A 23,881-nucleotide genomic window follows, 5' to 3' on the forward strand; every position below is an offset into this window, starting at 1 on the left:
ACAATCCTCATTCTTTTATCTCTGCTTTTATGATCATCAGGCCTGATTCTGCAAAACCCTTAGTTCTGTGAATATTGTTTACACATCTAAGTAGCAACTGTCTAAAATGGGCCACTCTCATTACCACTTCAAAAGTTATTTTTCCTTCCTTGGTATCCTGCTTTCAATTGAATTGTCTCATTAGACTGACCTCACACTTGGTAAGGCAACTCACATCTTTTCATGTATTTATACCTGCTCCTGTATTTTCCACTCCATGCATCTGATGAAGTCGGTTCTAGCCCATGAAAGCTTATGCCCAAATAAATGTGTTAGTCTCTAAGGTGCAACAAGGACTCCTTGTTGTTTTTGCTGATACAGACTAACACGGCTACCACTCTGAAACTTGTATGTACGTGTGTATCCGAGAAAGTGGGTATTCACCCGCGAAAGCTCATGCTCCAAAATGTCTTAGTCTATAAGGTGCCACAGGACTCTTTGCTGCTTTTATGTATGTATTTAGAAACTCCAGAAAAAAACTTTACATACTAAATCTTGTTGTTTCACTTGGATAAGAAATGTACAGATTGACAGCAATGCATCTTTAACCAGGAGGGAATTTGGCTGGCTAGCAGAATGAAGGGAACAGTGCTTTATGGCTGGGGGGGGGGGGTACTGGGGGAAGGGGAGAGGTCATACTGTTGCAAAAGGGAACAAGGGGCCAGCATGGTGACACTGACTCATCCCCTGGAATGGGATGGGAGGAAGAATTTAAAAAGGGGCAGCCCTGTGCATGAAGCCCCCTTTTACACAGAGCAGCCTGAGGCAGCACCCACCATCCCTCCCCTTTAGGTGGTGAAATGCCAGGTTTGGTCAAGACTACCTGGGGGCATTGCACTGGCCACCCCTTTTTTAGCGGTGCTGTGAAGGAATTTTTCCTTTACCACCAGATTGGCCTCGTTGCAGTTGGGGTTTTCTCTCCTTCCCCATAGCAGGTTCAGGAAGGGCTCTGTTCATGTATGGCAGGAAGGGTGGCAGGCTGTATGTCACAACTTATCATATAAGTGTGGGGTGGATGTCCAGTGCAGGTACTGCATAGGAAAGATATACAGTGACTGGATAAACAGTTTGGAAAAGGACTTAAAAGGGTGTTGGTTAAAGGAACGAAGGGGTCGGGGAAAGTTGGGGACTCCTATAATTGGTCCACCAGGGAGCCAACCCCCCATTATTATAGTTCACCTTAACCATCCTATGGGTGTGTATGAATGGTAAGGTCCCAGCAATGGATTTGCTCGAAGGAAAAAGAGGTGGAGCTGGTGGAAGCCCCCCAAATAATTATGAAATAAACATGGGGTTACCTGCACTGGACAGTTTTATCTGCTGGGTAGTCCCAGACATATAATAATGAAGTTGTGGCCAGATTAAAACTATATCAAGTGTCTCCTGTTCTTCTTTCGGTATAGCCGGACAATATGCTTTTGGTGTATTTTCTTTTAATGTAGTAAGGAAAACAGTATGGGAGACAGGCTATAATCAGAGCTGATTAAAGAAACCTCAGATGTCGGGAATCCATAGCTCTGTTAAGAAAAGAAGAATATTAAGTAGCCTTTGAGTAGCATTGGGATGTGATATTTTTACAAGGAACTCATTTGGAAGAAAATGAAACACTGATACTCAGAAGAGACTGAGAAGAATGCAGCTATTAGGCTTTCATATAATTTGAAAAGCCAGTGACGTGTTATTCTTATCCACAAAAAAGTATCCTTCAGTATAACCAAATCCTAGCAGAATAGGGAGGGTAGATCTATTTTGATAGCACTGTCTTCTCAATACTTCTCTCATTATTTTAAATAGCACTTATCATTTCTAGAGCCTCTCTTCTAATCTCATTGGAAATTTAACTGAGATTCTGACAGCAGAAAAAAGATATACAAGTGTTCATGGGAGGAGATAAGAACCCAGTAATAAATCTGCTAGTGAACAATTCCTGCATACTGAGTAATTCCCACAGGTGGGGGGTGAACAATAATATGTTAAATGTTTTGTGGAAGAAAGACCTTCACAATATTTAAAAACATTCCCACCTGGAAGAATAGGAGTTTCACAACTGCCTGGATCATCCCCTCCTGCAGTAAAACCCACATTAGAGAGTTCTGGAGGAAGAAATCTCCATTTGAATGCCCTCAAAGAGCTCCTCACCAATCTTTTCATTGGGAGCTGGGTGTCATGCAGCGCTGGAGTAGGCCATTGGACTCATCTCCAAATCTGGCAGATCTATAGGCTCTTATGGCCATTTATGCAGAGGATCTAGCCTCCCTCAGCAACTTGGGAGTTTATGTTCATAGGGACTCCTCCTGGCCACAGCTGCTCAGGGTTTCCAGGAGGCAGGCTGGAGCACTGCGTTAGACTTCAGAGTGAAGCTAGTGAGAGCGATGTGGAATCTGTGGCAAAGAGGACTTGGAAGGTAGACTCAGCAATCTGTACTAGAAACCGTAGGAGCAGCCCTACTGAACAGTATCACAAAAGAGACTGGCAGACAAGATGGAGGTACATGTAATGCAGTTCACATATCTAACAAGCTCTGTGCATCTCAGCATCCTCCATTACATCGACCTAAGTCATATAGAGCTTTACCGCATATAGTCAGCTACACAGGATGCCCTGTTAAAAAAACACCCCTTGCTATGAGTGTGGAAAGGCAAGACATGTTGCTAGAGCCTAGAAAGCATCACAGTTAGCATTCCTGAAATCAGTTACATGAATCCTTGGCTCTGATTCTCACTTGTGCTGATGTAAATTAGGAGTCACTGCACTGAAGTCAGTGGAGCTACACTGGTGTGAAACCTATGTGAATGAGTGGAGAATCAGGCCCATTGTCCACATTGTTACTGTCCTGAGAGAAGATAATTGCAGATCAACTCACCCTCTTTATAAATTCATTTGCTCAGTTGACATTTGGATCCCTGGAGGAAAGCCACCATCTACTGAACTGAGTCTAGATATGGGCTCAGCTGTTTTAATTCTTCCTGTATCTACTTACTTGCAATGATTTCAAAAGGAACCACTTTGTGAATCTAAACTATATTTGGTGATTTAACTGAAGAATACAGTCCCTGTGCCTGCTTACCTCAGTGAACTGAGGATACTTGAAATATGTCAGCTTTGAGTCCTCCATAGTGGGAAAACTGGCACCCCAATGCAGAGAATGAACTCTTTTACTTCTGTGAGCCTACCAAGTTGTCAATGGCTGCATTTCTTCCCTACCTGCACTACACTTGGTTCATCCTATCGCCACTGTGACAGATTACACTGTCTGATGCACTGGGCTGTGAAACTGGATTTGTGCTCAAAATGAAACTCCAAAGCAATTTGGCCCCCATACAGTGGAAATTTACACATTTGACTTTGCCTGCGAAGAAAGTCTTGTCCCAGGAGCTATAAAGCAAGATAAAAATAAATGCCACACAGATGCATGCTATAATGCCACATATCCAGAGTTTCAGTGTGGTTTGCTGGTCAGAGTTTGTAAACCTGAATTTGTTTAAAAAAAAAATAAGAAAAGGGCAATCTAAGGCTAGTGACCCACCATCCTCAAATTGCAGAACCCCCAAACCATTCTACGGATGTCACCTGATGGGAAGACTGGAGTGCTAGAATTCTTGCACTCACATATCAGGAACCTAGGGCAAGAGGGGGTAGGAGCTGAGGAGACCAGCAATAGGAGCACAAATGTTACATGCCATGGAGCCCATCTCCACAGGGGCTCCTATCACACTCATGGGCAAGGGAGGAACCACAAGTGAGAGGACCTACTTCTAAGGCCTGGTCTACACTATGGGGGGGGGTCGAACTAAGGTACGTGACTTCAGCTACGCGAATAGCGTAGCTGAAGTCGAACTACCTTAGTTTGAATTTCCTACCTGTCCAGACGCCGCGGGATCAAACTCTGCGGCTCCCCCGTCGACTCCACCACCGCCGTTCGCGGTGGTGGAGTTCCGGAGTCGACGGGAGCGCGTTCGGAGTTCGAACTAGATAGACGCGATAGTTCGAACTCCGAGAAGTCGAACTCTCCGCGTCGACCCGGTGGGTAAGTATGGACCTACCCTAAGTGAATCATCTTGACTTTCCTCCTTCCCTCACCCCAGCGAAGGGGAATGGTAGGGCTTTTTAGAGGGAGTAGCAGCTACAGGACAGCCTCTGAGGGGATTCTTCTTTCATCCCCTGGCAGATCTCCATGGCTCAGCTGAGTTTTCAGGCTGTGCACAGATGATTTTGGCCTGAGGAAGAAATAAGATTATGCAGCCATAATAGTAACACCATAACAGTACTGAAGGCGATAAAACCATTTCCATACTAATCCAGATTATGACTCCTCCTAACTTTTTGCATATTTACTTCTTTTAGCCTGAATGTACTTAGTGCAAGCCAAGTGAGTTGTTATAATGGGTACTAGGAGTGAGGTTTTTAGAAACACGTCTGTCAATGGCACTCATGCTCCAAATCACTTAGATTCATACACCTAAGAAGGGCTGTTCTGATGTGGATGTGAGATGCAGATAGTCAACTATACAGCATGATGCTCTTGTTGTATTCTAATTTAAATATTTAATAACACATGCCCATATAACAATCAACTTCCCACCCACAAGCTTATATTTGGTATCTTTTACTTGTACTTGGAAATGGAAGTCAAGTATCAGAGGGGTAGCCGTGTTAGTCTGGATCTGTAAAAGCAGCAAAGAGTCCTGTGGCACCTTATAGACTAACAGACATATTGGAGCATGAGCTTTCGTGGGCGAATACCTGCATGCATCCCACGAAGTGGGTATTCACCCACGAAAGCTCATGCTCCAATACGTCTCTTAGGCCTGGTCTACACTAAGAATGGGGGTCGAACTAGGGTACGCAAAAAATTCACGTGATGAATAGCTGGCGGTGAATTCGACCCTAGTAGTTCGACGTACGCTCAGGCGCAGCCGCGGAACGAAACCGAACTCCTCGGCTCCTCTCGACTCTGCTAACTCCAGCTGCGGTGGAGTACGAACTAGCGCGAGCGCGCTTCGAGCGCAACTATCGCGCAGATCATAGAGTGATAATCCGACACTCAAAAACCACACCGCCGCGCCGAGCGCGCGCCTAAGTCTATAAGGTGCCACAGGACTCTTTGCTGCTTTTTTTGGAAATGGAAGTCAATACAGATAGGCATGAAAACTGAACTACTTTCTCACCTGCAGAAGTGGTTCTTTTAGGTTTGGAATGTTAAGTGTTGGCAGAACATTGGGGTTAAGTTTCATCCTATATACCTATTTTGTGGATAATCAAAGGACATTTTCAAACCTGGGTGTCTAAAATTAGGCTTCTCAATAAAAGCAGCCTGATTTTTACAGGCTAGTGAGCATGTGCAGCTCTCTCCGAAATCAATTTATAATTTAAAAAGCAATCCATGGGAACTCCATGTGCTTGGCACCTCTAAAAATTAGGTCACTTGTAGAAGCATTACTTTAGGCAACCAGCTTGGAAAATTTTGGCTTAAATGTCCAGCCTGCCAGCTTGGTGTTGAAACTCCAGTGTTTTTTAAATTCTTGAAGAAACTTCTCTTTTAGTCTGGGGGAAGCTGCCTCACAGTCAGAATAGGGAGGATGGTCCAGTTGTTAGAATTCTTACCCTGAGATTTGGGAGACAAACATTCAATTCCCTGCTCCATCATAGACTTCCCATGTGACTTTGGACAAGTCACCTAATCTTTCTGTGCTTTAGTTCTCCATCTCTTGGTGTCTTCATATCACAACTGGATGCCCTTCTGGAGGATATGGTTTATTCAAACAAGTTATGGGGCTCAGTACAGGGTTAATTGGGTGAAATGTAATGGCCTATGATATACATCATATACAATGGAGCACAAAAGAATAGCACAAGCATGTATTGACAACATCAGAAAGGCTAAGGCACAAAATGAATTAAATCTAGCTAGGGAACTAAAAGGCAATAAGAAGAGGTTCTTTAAGGGCTTGGCTACACTTACAAGTTGCAGCGCTGGGAGTTACAGCGCTGCTCTGCTCTGTGTGTAGGGGGCCAGGCTGGGAGTGTGCACACACACACAGCTAGCGCTGCAGTGTGTGTGGCCACTGCACTTCACTTCAGCGCTGTATTTGAGGTGCATTGTGGGCAGCTATCCCACAGAGCACCTCGTCCATTTTGGGCTGAGTATTGTGGTGGGGGGAAGTGTGAGGGTCATTCTCCTTCCCCGCTTTCCAGCCGCCCTGGTGCATCCATTCACACACATCCAGCATCTTCCTTTTCCGGGCGCCGTTGCGTGTGTCTGTCTGTCTTTCTCTGTCTCTCTGAATGTGTGGATTCTGTCTGAAATGGACGATCTGCTGATGCTGAGGGACTCTGCTGATGAGTCAGCAGCACACAACAGTTTATTCCTTCAGCTCCAGTGTCAGTGACAAGTGAGTGTCAGTGAGTGATATCAATCAATATGTGACTGTACAGTGCGCACGTGCATTCACGGATTCGCGGCATTCCGCAGCACCGCGCTTGGCGCGGAAACAAGCACTGAGTGGGGGTGGACATGTGGTGGGATCACGATGATGAATGATCAGGGGGATGATGATGAGTGGCTAGAACACTCAAAAGAGAAAAGCCAAAAGAGCTCGCCTGTGACTGGCTGCGCCGCCCCACAAGATGCGCAGGAGCAAGGATTGAGCTGCGTTGAAAGCTGAAAAGGTGGTGGCTATTGCAAACCAGAATGCTAGGAAGATCGGGAACCAGACAGCTGTGGGAGGTCGGAACCAGTTTGGTGTGGGAAAGTCGGAATTGGGAATCGTTTTGCAAGCAAGGCAATTACAAGGGCAAAGCAAGAAAGTGTGACTCCGGTGGAGGTGGGACCATGAACTGTGGGGAACTGGGGTGGGGTTTGGGTTTCTGGAGGGAGTCTGCCCCCCCACTGGCATCAGGCATTCTTGGCCGTAAGGGCTCTCAGATCGTATTCAGGCATTGTGGTTCCTTCAGGGCGCTTGTCTCTCAGGGCGCAGGCTGGAGACATTTGATGCATTACAGGCTGAACAGGCAGGCTGGGGAATGAAGGGGCATGAGCATTTTTTCAGACAAGGAAGAGAGAGGGAGACAGGAAGCAGGAGCCAGATGAGAGAGAGAGACACAGGGAGAGATGGTGGCCTGATCTCATGGAGAAACGCCTACCACGACCCCCATATAGAAAGGGAAGCCCTATACTATACAGGAGCTGCAGAAGCTTGAGGAGAGCAAGGAGGCAGGGCTGAGCGGCTGAGCTGTGGAGTGTTTGTGTGGGGGGCGCTTTGGGGCTGGGAAAGCATGTGTGTTAGAAGCTGTTTGTATGGAAGCATAATATTTGTGAGCGTAAGGGTGATAATATTAGTGAGGGTAAGGGATGGGGAGAAATAGGAAGTGAGGGAAATGGAGAGAGCAGGGCAGGGGAGAGGGGAGGCTGGGCAGGCAGGGCTGAATAGGCAGGGCCAGAGAGAGGGGAGGGGAGGGGGGGGCTGGATATTAGCAGGGATTGAGGGTGCCTTAATTGAAGGAAACTGATGCACTTGCTGCCTTTATTGGGAGGCTGCTGACATAATTAGCTTTTATCTTTATTCTCTTTCTTTATATATCAATATATGCTTTAATATCTCTTTTACTCTTTCTTTTTTCAAAAGATAAAATATCTTTAAGAAAAAAAAAATTTTTGAAGACAAGACAAAGACACAAAAATCAAAAACAAAAAGACACACACACAACAGACAGCACACACACAAGACAAACACATGGTGGCAATGTTGTTGTTGTGTGGTGATGTGGGGTTCACTTCAGCATGTTGCATGATGGGCTGCTTGATGATGAATGGGTGCAGTCAGGGGGGTGGGGGGTGTATGGGTGGGGGTAGGGGGTGAGGTAGGTGGGGTGTGGTGGTGGTGGTAGGTTGGTTGGGGAGTTGGGGTGGTGGTGGTGGTGGTGGTGGCAGCTGGTGGTGGTAAGAGGGGGAGGGGGGGTGGGGCAAGGGTTGGGCACAACAGGGGCTGGGCAGGGTGGGGGGGGGGGGGAGTGGGGAGTGACTCTCTTGGCTCATGGCTGCAGTTGCTCTCCTCACTTCCTCTTGGGATGCTCATTTCTTTTCTCTGCTTTCTTTTCCTCTCCTTTTCTCTTGCATTTCTTCTCTTTTTTCTCTTGCCTCTCTTCTCTCTTTCTCCTCTTTTTTTTTTCTCTTTTCTTTTTTTCTCTTTGAAGATTTTTTTCATTTCAGTCCTCTTTCTTCTTTCAGAAGTTTTTTCTCATGATTTTGAAGCTGGCACATTGTTGTATCTCTGGGCAGTCACCATGTGACACAGACACACATTACACCACACATTCATTCTTACTTGCATATCCTCAATCCAAAGACACACACAAAAACACTTCACTTGCAAGTTCTCACTTGCATTTTTACAGAGGTTAAAGAAGAGGAGAGGAGAGAGAGGGAGGTGGCTGAGAGGAGAAGGATGAGTGGAGAGGAGGAGAGGGGGAGGGAGAGGGAGGGGAGGGTCTTCTTTCTCATTAACTGCTTAGTGAGAGTGGATGAGGAGAAGATGCAGATGGGCTCTTCTCTCTCCTTATCTTCTACTATCACCTCTCAAACATTTTCACATTTTCACTGGACTTAATCCTGGAAGATGTTTCCCTACTGCAGGTCACTGGTGACAGAGCGGGGCTCCACTCTGGACGCCCGGGACCGGTGATGGTGTTCCAGGGGGCTATGCCCAGCGGCAACCCTGGCCCGCCGCGCTGGCCCTGCGACGCGCTGGGCACACTGAGACAAAGCCTGGAGACTGAGATAACTGAGATAACTACAGCTAGATATTGCTTGCATCTGATGCTTGAAGCATGCACTGATAGATCACCCCCCGTCATCAAATAAAATATCCCTCTCCAGCAAACCCACCACCTGCCACCCCTTCTGCCATGCTGCCTTCTGCCTCTCTGCTCCCTTCCACCCAGAAAAGCTGCTGGCTGCGCTTCTGGCCTCTGGCTGGCCTGCTCTGCCATCCCTGCCTGCTCCAGGGCCTTCTCATCCCTCCCCCCCTCCTCTCCTCTCTCCTCCCCCAGCTCCCAGCCCCCTCCTCCCTCCCCCCCTCTCCCTCCCTCCTCCCCCCTCTCCCCCTCCCTCCTCCTCCCCTCCCTGTCCTCCTCTCCTGGTCCTCCTGCTCCATCCGGCCGGCCCTCTCGCCTGGGATTGGCCAGCTCATCTTCGCCATTTTGTAATAGCGCTCCCTGCCTCGCCCAGCCCCGCTCCATGCACTGCCAGCCTCTGCACTTTATCCGTATTTCTCCCTCCTCCCTGCACTTTCCCCCTGAAGATGCCGCCTTGCTGCTGGCCGCCCTCAGCCCCAATCCCTGCTGAGCCTCCACCTCTGCTCAAGACAGATGCCTGCACCTACCTGTGCCTGGTGCTCTGCCTGCCCTGTGCACTCCACTGGGCTGATGATTGCACCTGTAACTGCTGGCCTGATGCTGCTGGTCCACTGCACCTGACTGCAGAGCATGTGATTGCAAACTGATTGGGCAATTGAAGTATTTGGCACACCTGAGGCAGAGGAGGGAGAGGGGAGCTCTGAATTTGTGAGTGGTTCCCTGGTCTGGCCTGAGCCTGGGCAGGAGTGTGCACTGCTGGTTGCAGCGGAGGCTGGCTGAAGCTCTGCCACACCTGGTATAGCCCTGCTGGGTGCTGCAGCAGAGCTGCTGAGGAGCCAGCCAGCGCTGCAAGCAGCAGCCCACGCTGGGGCAGCTGGTGCAGTGCCTGCCTGCAGGCGTTGGTCCAGTGCGCGCTGCAGCCCTGGCTGCCGCTGTGGCACTGTGGGAGCTAAATACATTAAGAACAGGAGGAAGATGAAGGAAAGTGTAGGTTCTTTACTTAGTGGGGAAGGAGAGCTAATAACTGATGACCTCAAGAAGGCAGAGGTTTTTAATGCCTACTTTGCTTCAGTCTTCAGGGAAAAGTTAATGGTGACCAGATACCCAAACAATTAATATTAACAAGGGGAAAGGAAAGCAAACCAAAACTGGGAAAAAAAAGGTTAAAGAATATTTAGATAAATTAGATGTATGCAAGTCGGCAGGGCCTGATGAAATTCATCCTAGGATACTTAAGAAACTAGGTGAAGCATTCTCAGACCCATTAGCAAGTATCAGAACTCGTGAGAGACGGGTGAGGTCCCCAGAGGAATGGAGAAGGGCAAACATAGTTTCATTCTTTTGAAAGGGGAACAAAGAGGATACCTAGAAAGATACTGGAACAAAGGATTAAACAATCCATTTGGAAGCATCTAGATAATAATAGAATTATAAGGAATAGTCAGCAAGGATTTGCTAAGAACAAAGCATGCCAAACCAACCTAATTTCCTTCTTTAACAGGGTTTCTGGCCTAGTGGATGGGGGGAAGCAATAGTCATGCTATATCTTGATTTTAGTAAGGCTTTTGACACAGTCCCACATGACATTCTCATAAGCGAATAAGGGAAGTGAGGTCTAGATGAAATTACTGTGAAGTGGGTACACTTACAAACCTCCAGTGCAGGGGAATCCACAACCTCCCTTGGAAGTCTGTTTCAGAGCTTAATTATGCTTATAATTAGACATCTTTCCTCATATCTAACCTCATATCTTACTCAAAGAGTAGTTATCAATGGTTTGCTGCCCTACTGGGAGGGCGTAACTAGTGGGGTCCAGCCAGGGTCAGTCCTGTGTTCAGTGCTATTCGTTATTTTCATTAGTGACTTGGGTAATAGAGTGGATAATATGCTTATAAAATTTTCAGATGACATCAAGCTGGGAGGGAATGCAAGCATTTTGGAGGACAGGATTAGAAGTCAGAATGACCTTGACAAATTGGAGAATTGATCTGAAATAAAAAAGATGACATTCAATATAGACAAGTGCAAAGTACTTCATTGAGGAAGGTAAAATCAAATGCACAACTACAAAATGGGGAATAACTGGGTAGGTGGTAGTACTGCTGTAAAGGTTCTGGTATTATAGTGGATTACAAATTGAATATGAGTCAGCAGTGTGATGCGGTTGCGCAGAAGGTTAATATAATTCCAGGGTGTATTTACAAGAATGTTGTATGTAAGACACAGGAGGTAATTGTCCTGCTCTACTCAGCACTGGTGAGGCCTCAGCTAGAGTACTGTGTCCAGTTCTGGGTGCCACACTCTAGGAAAGATGTGGACAAATTGGAGAGAGACCAAAGGAGAGCAGCACAAATGATAAAAGGTTTAGAAAACCTGACCTATGAGGAAAGGTTACAAAAACTGGGTATGCTCAGTCTTGAGAAAAGAAAACTGAGGGAGGATCTGATAACAGTCATCAAATATGTTAAAGGCTGTTATAAGAAGGACTGTGATCATGTTCTCCATGTTCACTGAAGGTAGGAAAAGAAGTAATGGGCGTAATCTGCAGCAAGGGTGATTAGGTTAGAAATGAGGAAAAATGTCTAACTATAAGGGTAATTAAGCTCTGAAATAGGTTTCCCAGGGATGTTGTGGATTCCCCTGCATTGGAGGTTTGTAAGAACAGGTGGGACAAACACCTGTCAGGGATGGCCTAGGTTTACTTGATCCTGCCTCAGTGCAGGAGGCTGGACTTGATGACTTCTGGAGGTCCCTTCTAACCCTACATTTCTATGATTCTGTACAGGAGATCAGGCTTCTGGTTTTAAAATCTGTGAAATGGGAATAATAGTACTTCCTGGTCCCTACCTCACAAGGGTATTGTGATGTGCTTTGATACTACAGTACTGAGGGCCATATAAGTACTATAGATAGAAAAAGAGGGATTGGCTAAGCTTCTGATGCAAGACAAAAGAGATGAAATTCAAAAATAGAAATCTATTTATGAGAATCCATTTGGAGAGCAACATAACAGTGCCTAGAAGGATAAAACTGTGTCACAACAGCTTAGCCCAATCATTGTTCAATAAAACACCTTGATTTTGAATACATATAAGTGAATACATACAAATGTAGCAACATACCTAGATATGGCTAAGAAGACTGCCATTGAAAATGCCAATAGATACAAGAGGGAAATCCTGGCCTCATAGAAGTCAATAATTGGAGAATTGATCTGAAATCAAACTTCCAATGACTTCAACGGGGCCAGGATTTTACTCACAATGTTTTAAATCTTCCCTGATCTCTTAATTTATAACTAAGATAACAGGGGCAGTGTAGCAGACATAGATGATAACACTGAGAGGTTTTTTTCATTAGCTTGTATCAATGACCAACAAAAACTGGACCTGGAGACCTGAAGTCACCTTTACTGAAATGTGTGAAACACATCAAATCCGTGACTAGCGATAAAGCCCCCAGCCTGAGGCTTTTAGTGGAATTTTACAATCCAGTTCACAGTTTGCTTTTCCTTATGTTATAAAAGGTATCCCAGGGAGATTACAAAATAGGTTAAAAACTGTGCTTGTAACTGTGCTTTGAGCATGATTACTCAACAATGAAACCAAGTGTTTCCTGAATGAGTGCAAAAGGCCTGCAGAACTGAGTCTATTATTACTATATTCATGACCAATAGGCTGATATACATTTTGTTTTGGATTTGAAAAAAAAAGAACAAGCTAAAATCATCACACTCTGTCATGTTTTTAAGTCTATTATGTACATAATAGAAGCACTGCTGTGACTTATCACTTAGTGGGAATTTGATTCCTTATTTTTAGAACAAGGAATAAATATTCATTTTAGATCTAGGTTGCAACATAACTAGACTTGGAAATTCAGACAAACCTATGATCTTTTTTATCTGTTTACTGTGCTAGTAAAGCAGTGTGAGGGATAGCTCAGTGGCTTGAGCGTTGGCCTGTTAAACCCAGGGTTGTGAGTTCACTCCTTAAGGGGACAATTTAAGGAATGGGGGTAAAAATCCATCTGGGGATTGGTCCTGCTTTGAGCAGGAGATTGGACTAGATGCCCTTTTGAGGTCCTTTCCAGCCCTGATATTCTAAGTGCTCTAGGCACAAGCCAATTTCCATTTCCCCCAAATTTTGTCTCTTGGTCTGGACAATTCTTAGACCTTTCTTGTTTAGAGCTGATTTTAGTTGGAGGAGGCAAGAGTGTTGAGCGCCATCCAAGAAGTGCTTAGCACTTTTCAGGATCAGGACCCAGCTTTAGATTAGTCTCACACATCCTGCCTTAGAATTTAGGTGTGTGCCTGTGCAGGGGAGTGGGTGTTAATAGTTTTCAAGTGACACATCTTTCTGTCTCCCTTTTAGATTTAAAAATAAGTGAAATAAGTTAGGCTTATTGTCACAACCCAATGGCCCCCTCCCCTTAGGGAGTTCCCCAGGAAGGTAGATCAACACTGTATATTGTTAATGCTGTTGCAAGCATTGCAAAGCATTTTGGGGAGGGTTAAAGGCGTGTGAGTGAAGAGTGGAAGGTTTCTTTGTAGGTCATAAGAGGCTGAAAAGGGGGGAGGAGAGAGAAGAAAAAGAAAAGAGCAGAGAATGGGTTAATTCAACACTGCAATTAACAAGCTCAGTCCAAAGATAAGAGAACTCCAGCCCAAGGGCAGCTGCTACCCACCAAGACAGAAGGAGAGGAGTCCAACCCCCCCCCCCCGCCGAACAGCTGTGAGAAAAGAAGAACTAAGTGAGACACAGAGCTGCAAAGATAACAGCAAGAACAGTGAAGGCCAAGACAGAAAATAAAACAGTTTCCAGAGCCGGGCTCTTTTGGAAAAGGAAAAGAGACCATAGCAAGCCTGTTTGGACTAGTACAAAGAGCACCAGGAACAGAGGGCCCTGGATGAAACCACCCCCAAAGAAGCCCAGGATTTAAAAGCCTCTTGAGAACTTGAGCAACTTGAAGAGCACAGCAGATTCTTGGATGCCCTGGGCCCAGGACAGCACTCCCATCCATCCTTCCCCCCCTCTTCTTCTGACGTTATATCCGGACTTGGCCAGTCGGGTAGTGTGGGTGTGAGTATGAACATGGGTTAGGGCCTGGGGGCATTAACACTTTCTTCCTTCCTCTGAGTGACGTGGGAACAGTCCCAGCACTCTCTGCTGTTATTTTATTATTTTATTAATAAAGCTTTAAAATGTAGACACTTGATGCATTTCATCGTCTCCTCCCCAAATGATCCTGTGGCATCAACCTGATCACCTGATGCTCCAGGCAGATTGGTAACAAAAATCTGTCACATTATTCCTTCTTGTTTGCACTATAGTTGCTTAAGTCTTCTCCTTAAAGATTCAACCATTTTCCATATTTTCTATGTGAAAGTTATGGCGCACAGATAAAGAAGCATAATAAAACTTGTGTGGCATAAAGTGAAGTCTGTAACTTCTGTGCCATATATCAAACTGTTCAAATCAGCATATATTGTAGATGTCTCTTAGTCTTAAATATGACATATATACCATAAGCCAATTTAATATGTGCAAGATCTGAAAATTACAGTCAGTTTGGGAAGTAGATGGATCTTTTCATTTTTTTGAGACTATTGTATTCTAATGGAAGATAAGTTTCTGTTATGATCCATAGTAACCTAATTCTGTGGGTTGCCTGACTCTCCTATATTCTGGGCTAGACTGAGAATTTATATCTTGCTCTGCAAAAGGGGGGCATGCAGCTAAGCCCTGCTCCTCAGGAGCAGCCCAGCAAATAAATTTTCCCTCAGTTATATTCCTTTCCTGACCCCTCCCTTGCTCCAGTGGAGAGTAATCTAGTCCACCCGTTACCAGGTTCAGATTACTTCCAGCAAGGCTCTGCCCACCCCGCAGCCCCCTGCAAAGGAGGAAGCAGCAGGCCTGCTCACCCAGCTCTCACAACTGTAGTCAAAATGTGGGGAGGCTGCACAATGGAGTTGGAGGGGGCATCTCACTCGTCTTTTTACCCCTGCTTGTCTATGTTAGGACCATCCACAATCTGCCTCTTTTCTAGGAACCAGTGGATAATGAATGGTATTCTTGAGGGGGAAAATGCGAAGATGTAATATGTGTTGGTCATGACTCATTTTCCCTGAATCATCCTCAGAATAAAAGCTACTTACTTGATTCTGGATGAATGTTGTAAAGGCAAGTTTTATAGACATATATCAGTGCTGGAAGGGAGTTACCAGGTATTTACAGTCATGCAGTATAGAGATACAGTTAAAAGCTACCTGCTGTATTGTATGTGAAATCAATAGGGCTATTTTCAGTGTCCCTTCTTGCCTTTCTCCACGTTTGTATAGGAGCATTAATAGATGCTAGTGCTACCATTCTGAAACTCTGACAAGAGCTGCACCCTATGGAAAAGTCCTATAGAATTAAATAGACAATGATCAACTTTACAGACATTTGTAACCAACCTGTGGAATTCTAGAGTGGGGTTATAATTCTCTATTTAATAGTAAAGGATTTTAGAATAATGTCTATAGAACCCTATTTATCTTTTATGTAACCTCTATTGGTTTCATCCCTATAAAAATCCTATAGGACTTGACAATCCTTCTCAATGTCAGAAAGATCACAGACACAGCGAATGGGACAAATGTCGTAATAGTAATAATAGTGTTGAATTAAATATTTGCACTGCAGTATCATCTAGAAGCCTCAGTCAGGACTGAGGTCCCATTTAGACCGGTAATGTACAAACATAAAGAAATTCATGGGGAGAAATAATGGTCACATTGAAGTCAATGGCAAAATTCCCATTGCCATTGACTTCAATAGGACCAGGATTTTACCTGTGGCCTCAATCACAAAGGTTTATAATCTGATTTAATTTACAGTCTAATCTTTACACCTATGCAGAGCCCCACTGTAGCACATAGGTCTTCCCAGAGAGATTAAACCCAGGATTGGGGCCTACAACAAGACCCAACAAGTTCATAAAAGAACCTGGTTCATAAAAGCACTTAAACACATGCTTAAATCCACCTCTTTTTAAGACAGCACATAAGTGTGTGGTTAATTTAAAGCCTGTGCTTAAATCCTGTTCAGTTCATTTTACCATACTCCTAAGTGCCATCCTGAAAGGGGATACTTTCCCGTACTGGAGCCTGCAGGAGGAATTATGTAAGAGAAGACTCAGAGACCCAGCTACAGGAATATGTGGCTATCAAAAATTTAATTTAATTTAATTTTAATGTTAAGTTATAAACAAGCAAATAAATTAACTAGATAGCTGCAATCTCCACTGGCCTGCTGCATATCCAGTATCATATACAGCGATGATCTTGCTCTTATTAAAAAAAGTCAACTTGTTAACAGAAATAATAATACTGAGCACTTATGTAGCGCTTTTAATCCTCAAAGCACTTTCATTAACATTAACTCATTAATTAAATTAATTAAAAAGAAATGTGCTCTTTGAAAATATAATGAAATGTAGCCCTTATCGTTTTGGCATAATATATTTTATAACTTGAGTTTTATAGCTTGTTAAAATTGGTCAGTTGAGAGAGCAGTTAGATTGTTCCCATGATGCCAGTATTAGTTGCTTCATAGTTAAAGTTGAAGCTAGCTCTCCACTACAAGCCTGATTTTCATTCACCCCATGCCTCATTTCTCTAAAAAAGAAACTGATTTTTCTAAAGTTTTGCATCTCGCATCTCTTTCTAGAGAACAGTTTTCCTGGGAAGTTTGGTAAAAATTAGAAAAAACATAGTAAAAAGTGACAGAATGAAATCCTGGCTCCATGGAAGTCAATGGGAGTTTTGCTACTGACTGCAGTGAAGCCAGGATTTCATCCCTGGTGCTGAAAAATGTAGTTGTCGTTTACTTTTTCAATTGATTGTAATGGTTTTTTGTTTCACCATATCTGTGAACTGGCATGGCCTATAGCCTCCAATTATTTTTTGTAGGCCTTTCTGAGAAGTGCAGATTAATATTTTGGGAGGCTAATGTGGATGATTCTGAGTAAAATAATATCAAGATTTTTTTCTAAGAGTATAAAGAGCAATGTAAAAATAAAAGCTGACCTTCTGACTCCAGTTATTGGGCTTAGTCAGAAGTTGGGAGTTACCAGGAAGGTAGGAGATGAGGGGAAAATGTGGAGAGGCAGGAGCCTCGGAAGAATTTTGGAAAGGGGGTTCAGAATGACATGGACTGGTATAGAGATCTCGGAGCACAAGAGGGGTGGCATGAAGCCATGCTACCTAGTTTTGGCATGGGGAAGGAACACATGGACTAGTGGCTGGAAATTGGTGGAGCATGGAGGGAGGGATCAAAAATCGCATGGTCATTTTGGTGTCTTAAACTGGGTCCCACACAATGGGACATCCAGAATTAGAGGCCGCTTTTGAAAATGTTGCTACGTTGTAGTTTCTTTCTCCATTTATTACAGATTTTTTAATCTGATTCTACCTAGAGACACAGATTTCAAAATAACTTTACTCCAGGCTGCTTAGTCTTCATACCAAACATTCTGTTTGTGAAAGCAGAAGCCAATTCTTTGTGCTGTTTTTGTTACGCCAAAAATATTATGTACAACGGTGATGGTTTTAGTAATTATTTTATTGCTTTATATCCACTGAGATCACATTTATCATGCTGATTGTGCTTGTGTGTCTACCTAACTGTAAGTACTGCTATAAGAGCTCTGTTGTAATTTTAACATTACTTAATGTCCACTTATGAAAAGTCACAGTTTCAATGCAAGAATTGTAAGGTTTCTGATGTATATGGGATTGAGGTAAATCTTTCTGTAGCTAACACAATTTGCCTCTCTTCTTCCAAGCTAAGTCAACACCTACACAAACACTGCCTCTTACCAATTATTGCAGTGGTGCCCTTTCTCTGTGATGACAAAAGAGGAGCAAAGGTACTGAGCAACTGAATGAGACTGGATAAGCAGGTATCCATTGGAAAAAACTTAACATTTTTTTAAGTTCTACATATTAGAGGCCAGATTCATGTAATAGAATCATAGAATCATAGAATATCAGCGTTGGAAGGGACCTCAGGAGGTCATCTAGTCCAACCCCCTGCTCAAAGCAGGACCAATCCCCAACTAAATAATCCCAGCCAGGACTTCATCAAGCCTGACCTTAAAAACCTCTAAGGAAGGAAATTCCACTCCTCCCTAGGTAACCCATTCCAGTGCTTCACCACCCTCCTAGTTGTTAGGCCTGAATGAAAATATAGCAGGCAAAACAGTTATGCCAACCTGACTGAAGTCAGGCTACCAGAGGTTTCTGGGTAATTCCAGAGTGGAAAAGTTCTGAGAAGCAGCATTGTTTTACAGAGCCCTGGAAAACGTGAGATAAGTCTGAGATAAGTCAGGGATTGCATTCCTGGCATACCATTAGCTGTGCTAAGGACAGTGTTTGAAGAACTGATAAGGAACTCTAGCATCCCACGGTTCAGATTCTAACTTTTTGGTTGAGTTATAGGTTTGTTTAAAACTCCCCTGTATTTCTAACTTTTGGGTGTTGTTAAGATATAATTAATAATCTAAAGTTGTAGACATAAAGTCTAGGCATGTGTATATATTAAAAGTGTCTAGTTTTAAGTTGTTAAACAAAGGGGGGTGGGTTTTGCTCAAGTGACTGATGTATGACATAATAAAACTGTCTATATAGGCTAATACTAAGCTGTAAAGTGCCTGCTGGTTCTCACTGGAGACGAGCTGCCCTTTGTTGATGCGTGCACTTGTCAATAAAGGGCTTTTGATCGGACCTTGCTGGTGTTGCCTGTCTCTCTGTGAACAGACAACGAATTTCGCTGTCGGGGTTAGAGTCCCTGACATAGTGAAAAAGTTTTTCCTAATATCCAACCTAGACCTCCCACACTGCAACTTGAGACCATTCTTCTTGTTCTGTCATCTGGTACAACTGAGAACAGTCTAGATCCATCCTCTTTGGAACCCCCTTTCAGGTAGTTGAAAGCAGCTATCAAATCCCCCCTCATTCTTCTCTTCTGCAGACTAAACAATCCCAGTTCCCTCAGCCTCTCCTCATAAGTCATGTGCTCCAGCCCCCTAATCATTTTTGTTGCCCGCTGCTGGACTCTTTCCGATTTTTTATTACTATGGATTGTTGGCTCATTCGTGCAACAGAAAAGAAAAACCTCAAGTGAAAAACAAAAAAACCTGATTAGGCTCTAGCAGTTCTATCTATGGGCCCTTGACACTGGGAAGTCCTCTACAAAGGAGGTGCATAGTCCAAGTTACTGATAGCTCCCATTCTCTGCTCTGCCTGGGGCCAGAAATGGCAAGTGTGGCCGAAAAAGTAGGTTGAATCATTCCAGTGGGTGCTACTCACCCAGGATGGGAGATGTACTGATTCATTGGCAGGACTCCTACGGAACTTGAGGCAGATTCTGAAGCTCTCCCCCAGTGGAACCCCATTGAGTAGTGACAGAACTGCTGCTGCCTACCTTCTCCAGGATGAGTCATTCCCCACCAAGCACAGCTGCTCACAGGGGGATGCAATTTGCACGAACAATGCACCCAAGGGGGTGAATCTGCCCCAGTTCAGCAAAACAGACGGCTTAATAAAATAACCGTGTTTCCCTTCTGTCATTCTGCTATTTTGTGCAGCGTATATAAATCTTATTGCTTTATTTTAACAAGGGGACCTGACTTCAGTCCATCTTTTTGCCAGTTTGATATAGGATTTTAGATGAAATGCTAATTTCTAAGATAAAATTTTTTTTTTAATTTCTGGGAAAGGTAATAGTTTTGAAAATGTCTCATGCTAAATCCCTTTGCCTGTGCCTCTCAGTTAAGCAATATTTTTTGACATACTTGAACCTGTGCTATAATAATTTCTGACAAAAATGAGTGCGTTTTAGCCAGGGCAACTTGGAATGCTGACACTACTAAACATTTAAAGGAAAATGTCAGTGATGTATTAGAATCTTAGGGAGTTAAATAAATATCTGCCAAATAAGAATATGTATATTAAAAAGGAACTTCCAAAAGAGACTTTTAGAAAAGACTGTTATTATTTCAGTACCTTTTAGTCAGAGAATAAAATAAATAGTTTATCTCACTCACTGGCGGCTTCTGTCTCATTGATGCCGAATTGTACTTCCATGAAGCTCGGCATTCTGCTGTAAACAGATTAAGACTGAAAAAATGTATATCCTATTAGAGGCTTTTGGAAAAATCAGACTATTTCAAAGGTGTTTTAAGGTCAATTCTGTCCATTAAAGAGCTTTTAGATAATGCAACAAAGTGTTTATCAAGCTGTTAAATTAATCAAAACAATTAAAATATAATAGTAGAATTGTCTTTAAGACAGCTTCTCAATGGCTTTTAATACGACATGAATTTTCATAGTCTTCATTTGCTTTATGAGGCTATCAAACTAGAGGCCTCCTGATTGATTAACTGCTCTTTTATTAAAATCCAGACACTTTTTTTATGATTGGAGTCCCTTTATTTTGTGAGTAAGGGCTTGCTCAATGAGTAGGGATGGAAGAAACATCATAGAGTGGCCACCTATGTTTCAGGGAAATGATGGACAAGTAAATCTATGTTTCAAAGAAATCTAGGACCTGCATTATGCAGGAAGTCAAACTAGATGATTATAATGATCTCCAGCTCTTAAAATCTATGAGCCTATGAACTCACTCTATGAAAGACACAGAACACAGCTTTGTTTGATTTGTAATACAGGGCATGATTATTGCTGAAATAACAAAATGCATCCTGTATTGACTTGATCCACTACATTAGTCACCAGAGGATGGTCCATAAAACGAAACACACCCCTTAAAGTAGGGGATAGTTGATCACCCTAATTCTTGATTTTCTCTGTCCTTAGATGTAGTGTTTATGGTCCTGTCCCACTGAAATCACTGGGAGATCTGGAATTGACTTTGAAAAGTTCCAAGAGTGAATTCTGAGCCCATTAAATTTCAGCCCTATAGTAATATTGGTAATGCCAATATTTTTTCTACTGTAAGCAGACTTAACAGAAAACTACTTAGTTTGTTTTGTCCAGCATTCTGAAATTTTGATGTGCAGATACATTTCTCACTGTAATGCGGCTGTGAAATGTATTTAAAAATTAAAGTTGTTTTAATTACTGGTTCTGTAATAACAGTAGTCAGGGTGAAGGTATACCATGTGTGATGCATGGCTAGAAAGGGTTAAACATCCTGCAAAATAAGTTACCCACAGAAGACATGTGGGGAGATAATGTTTGTGTTTTTGTGTATTTACATATGTATGATATGAGTAGGGTGGATAATGTAATCAACAGTCCCTGTCTGTGCTGTATTCTGATAATTCAGAGGTCAAAAGAACATCCTATCATGTAAATGAATTGTAAACACAGGATATCTCAGTATTCATCCCTCTGTGAAATGTACTGTGAATGGTAGAGGAAAAAGCAAATGTCCGTATGTTAATTTGTATAGCTAAGTACCAGTGATGGACCTCCTTCAAAGTCATCCTAATTACCTTTTGTTCCCTGAGGAATTCCAACTTGTCAAAAGACATGAAATTGTATAAAAGATCCTTGGGTCCTGATTCTATCATCTCAGATCTGCTTAGACTTCATCAGGGGAAGTTTGAGTCACAAGACTGAGGTCCCAGTTTTGCTGGTATGCCCTGAATATGGACATTGGACATTGGACTATGACCTATGAACTGAATTCTAAAAGAACCCTTTGCAACTATGAAGTTCACCATCTCTGCTATGAATCTGCACATAAATGAACTGAACTCATGTCTATATGTATATTAATCTTTTAACCATACCCTTTCATTTGTTTTTTAATAAATTTTAGTTTAGTTAATAAGAATTGGCTGTAGCATATATTTGGGTAAGATATGAAACATTCAGTAACCTGGGAGGAAATGTGTCCGATCAGTGATGAGCTGCCAAAATATTAACAACCGGTTCCCTCCTCCTTACCCCACGAGGGGGTCATGCCCCCCCCGGGACTCCTGCCCCATCCACCCCCCTTCCCTGTCCCCTGACTGCCCCCTGCCACCCCATCCAACCCCTTCTCTCATTCCTGATGGCACCCGAGGACCCCTGCCCCATCCAACCACCCAGGGCCGGCTTTAGGCCTATTCCACCAATTCCCCCGAATTGGGCCCCGCGCCTAAGAAGGCCCCATGCCCAGTGAGAATCCCTTCCCAGGCTAGAGATGCCTTTTTAAATTTTACTCACCTGGCGGCGCTTTAGGTCTTCAGTGGCACTTCAGCGGCGGGTCCTTCACTCTCTCCGGGTCTTCGATGGCACTTCAGCGGCGGGTCCTTCGCTTACTCTGGGTCTTCGGCGACACTTTGGCAGCGGGTCCTTCAGTGCCGCTGAAGACCTGGAGCGAGTGATGGACCCACTGCCGAAGTGCCGCCAAAGCCTCAGAGCACCACCTGGTGAATACAAGCCCCACGTCTTTTTTTACATGTGTTTTTTTTTTAAGTCATCTCTGCCAGGGCCCTGTCGAAACTGTTTGAATTGGGCCCCGGACCTCCTAAAGCCGGCCCTGCAACCACCTCTTCTCTCTGTCCCCTGACTGTCCCTGGAATCCCTACCCCTGACGGCCCCCCACCGCCCCATCCAACCCCTACTCCTTCTTGACTGCCCTTCCGGGATCCTTGCCCCGTTCAATCCCCCTGTTCCCTGCCCTCTGACCGCTCCGACACTAATCCACCCCCCCAACTCCCCTGCCCTCTATCCAACACCCCCTCCCTACTCCCTGTCCCCTTACTGCACTGCCTGGAGGTGGGGGCCAGGCCAGGCCGGGGCTGGGACTGGAGCCGCTCGGCCGGAGCCAGGGCGCTCGGCCGGGCCCGGGGCCCAGGGGCCGGAGCCGCGCCGCCTGGCCGAGGTTGCGGCCGGGCCCGGGGGCTGGGCCGGAGCCGCACCGTCCGGACGAGGCCGAGGTCGGGGTCGGGTCCAGGCAGGAGCTGTGCTGCCTGGCCGAGGTTGGGGTCGGGGGCCAGGCCGGAGCCGTACTTGGATGGAGGCATGAGGCTGGATCACGGTAAGGGAATTGTGTTGTTTGGACTTCTAAGTAACCTGTGAGGTCATAAAGAAGCTGTTTTATGCTGGTTTGGTAAACCTAGGTATTGGAATATCCACCAGCTTTATGAAGATTGTCTGCCCCGTTCTTTGCAGTTCACCCTAATTGAGTGATCACAGCTGGCTCCCTACTAGGACCCTGGTCACGCCATGGTATTGTATAATGTCATTATAATATTTTCAGTATTATTCCCTATGCTTTAACACAACCTAACATTTTATTTGCTTCTTTAACTACCAGTGCACAATGAGCAGATTTTTTAATTGAACACCTAGTTTTGTCTCCTGAGTGGTTCCAGTTCATTTAGAATCCATCAGTGTATATGAGTAGTCCAAATTGTTCCTTCCAATGTATGTTGCCTTGAATTTGCCTAGAATGAATTTCATGTGCAAACATGTTGCCCAATAGCCGAGTTCCTCATGGTCTCTTCTCCTCTTGATTAACATAGAAAATTCTGTTATCAAAACATTTTGCTACTTCACCGCTCAGCCTCTTGTCCAGACAATTAGCTACTGTGTTGAACAACATTCCTAGCATGGACCTCTGTTGTGTCCCACTATTAAATTTCTTCTAAGTTGAAAATTGACCATTCATTCATACTCATAGGTATCTCTCTTTTCCAATATGTGACCCATGACAGAATTTTAATTCTCACTATTTAGTTTCCTTAGCAGGTTCTTGTGAGTGGCTTTAATCAAAGTTTTTTTCAAGTCCAACTAAATAATATCATCCATTTTTCCATTATCCATGATTTTACACTCTCACACAGTAGAGTGGAGAGGGATGATCTTCCTTTGTAGAGGCTATTCTATTCCCCCGGCACACACACCTTACTCTTTGAGACTGCCTCATCTTAAGTACCTGAAAATAGTGGGTATTTCACCAACAATCTCTTTCACAAGGTCTGATGC

The sequence above is a fragment of the Mauremys reevesii genome, linkage group 1 (assembly GCF_016161935.1).
Source record: "Mauremys reevesii isolate NIE-2019 linkage group 1, ASM1616193v1, whole genome shotgun sequence".
Taxonomy (NCBI): Eukaryota; Metazoa; Chordata; order Testudines; family Geoemydidae; genus Mauremys; species Mauremys reevesii.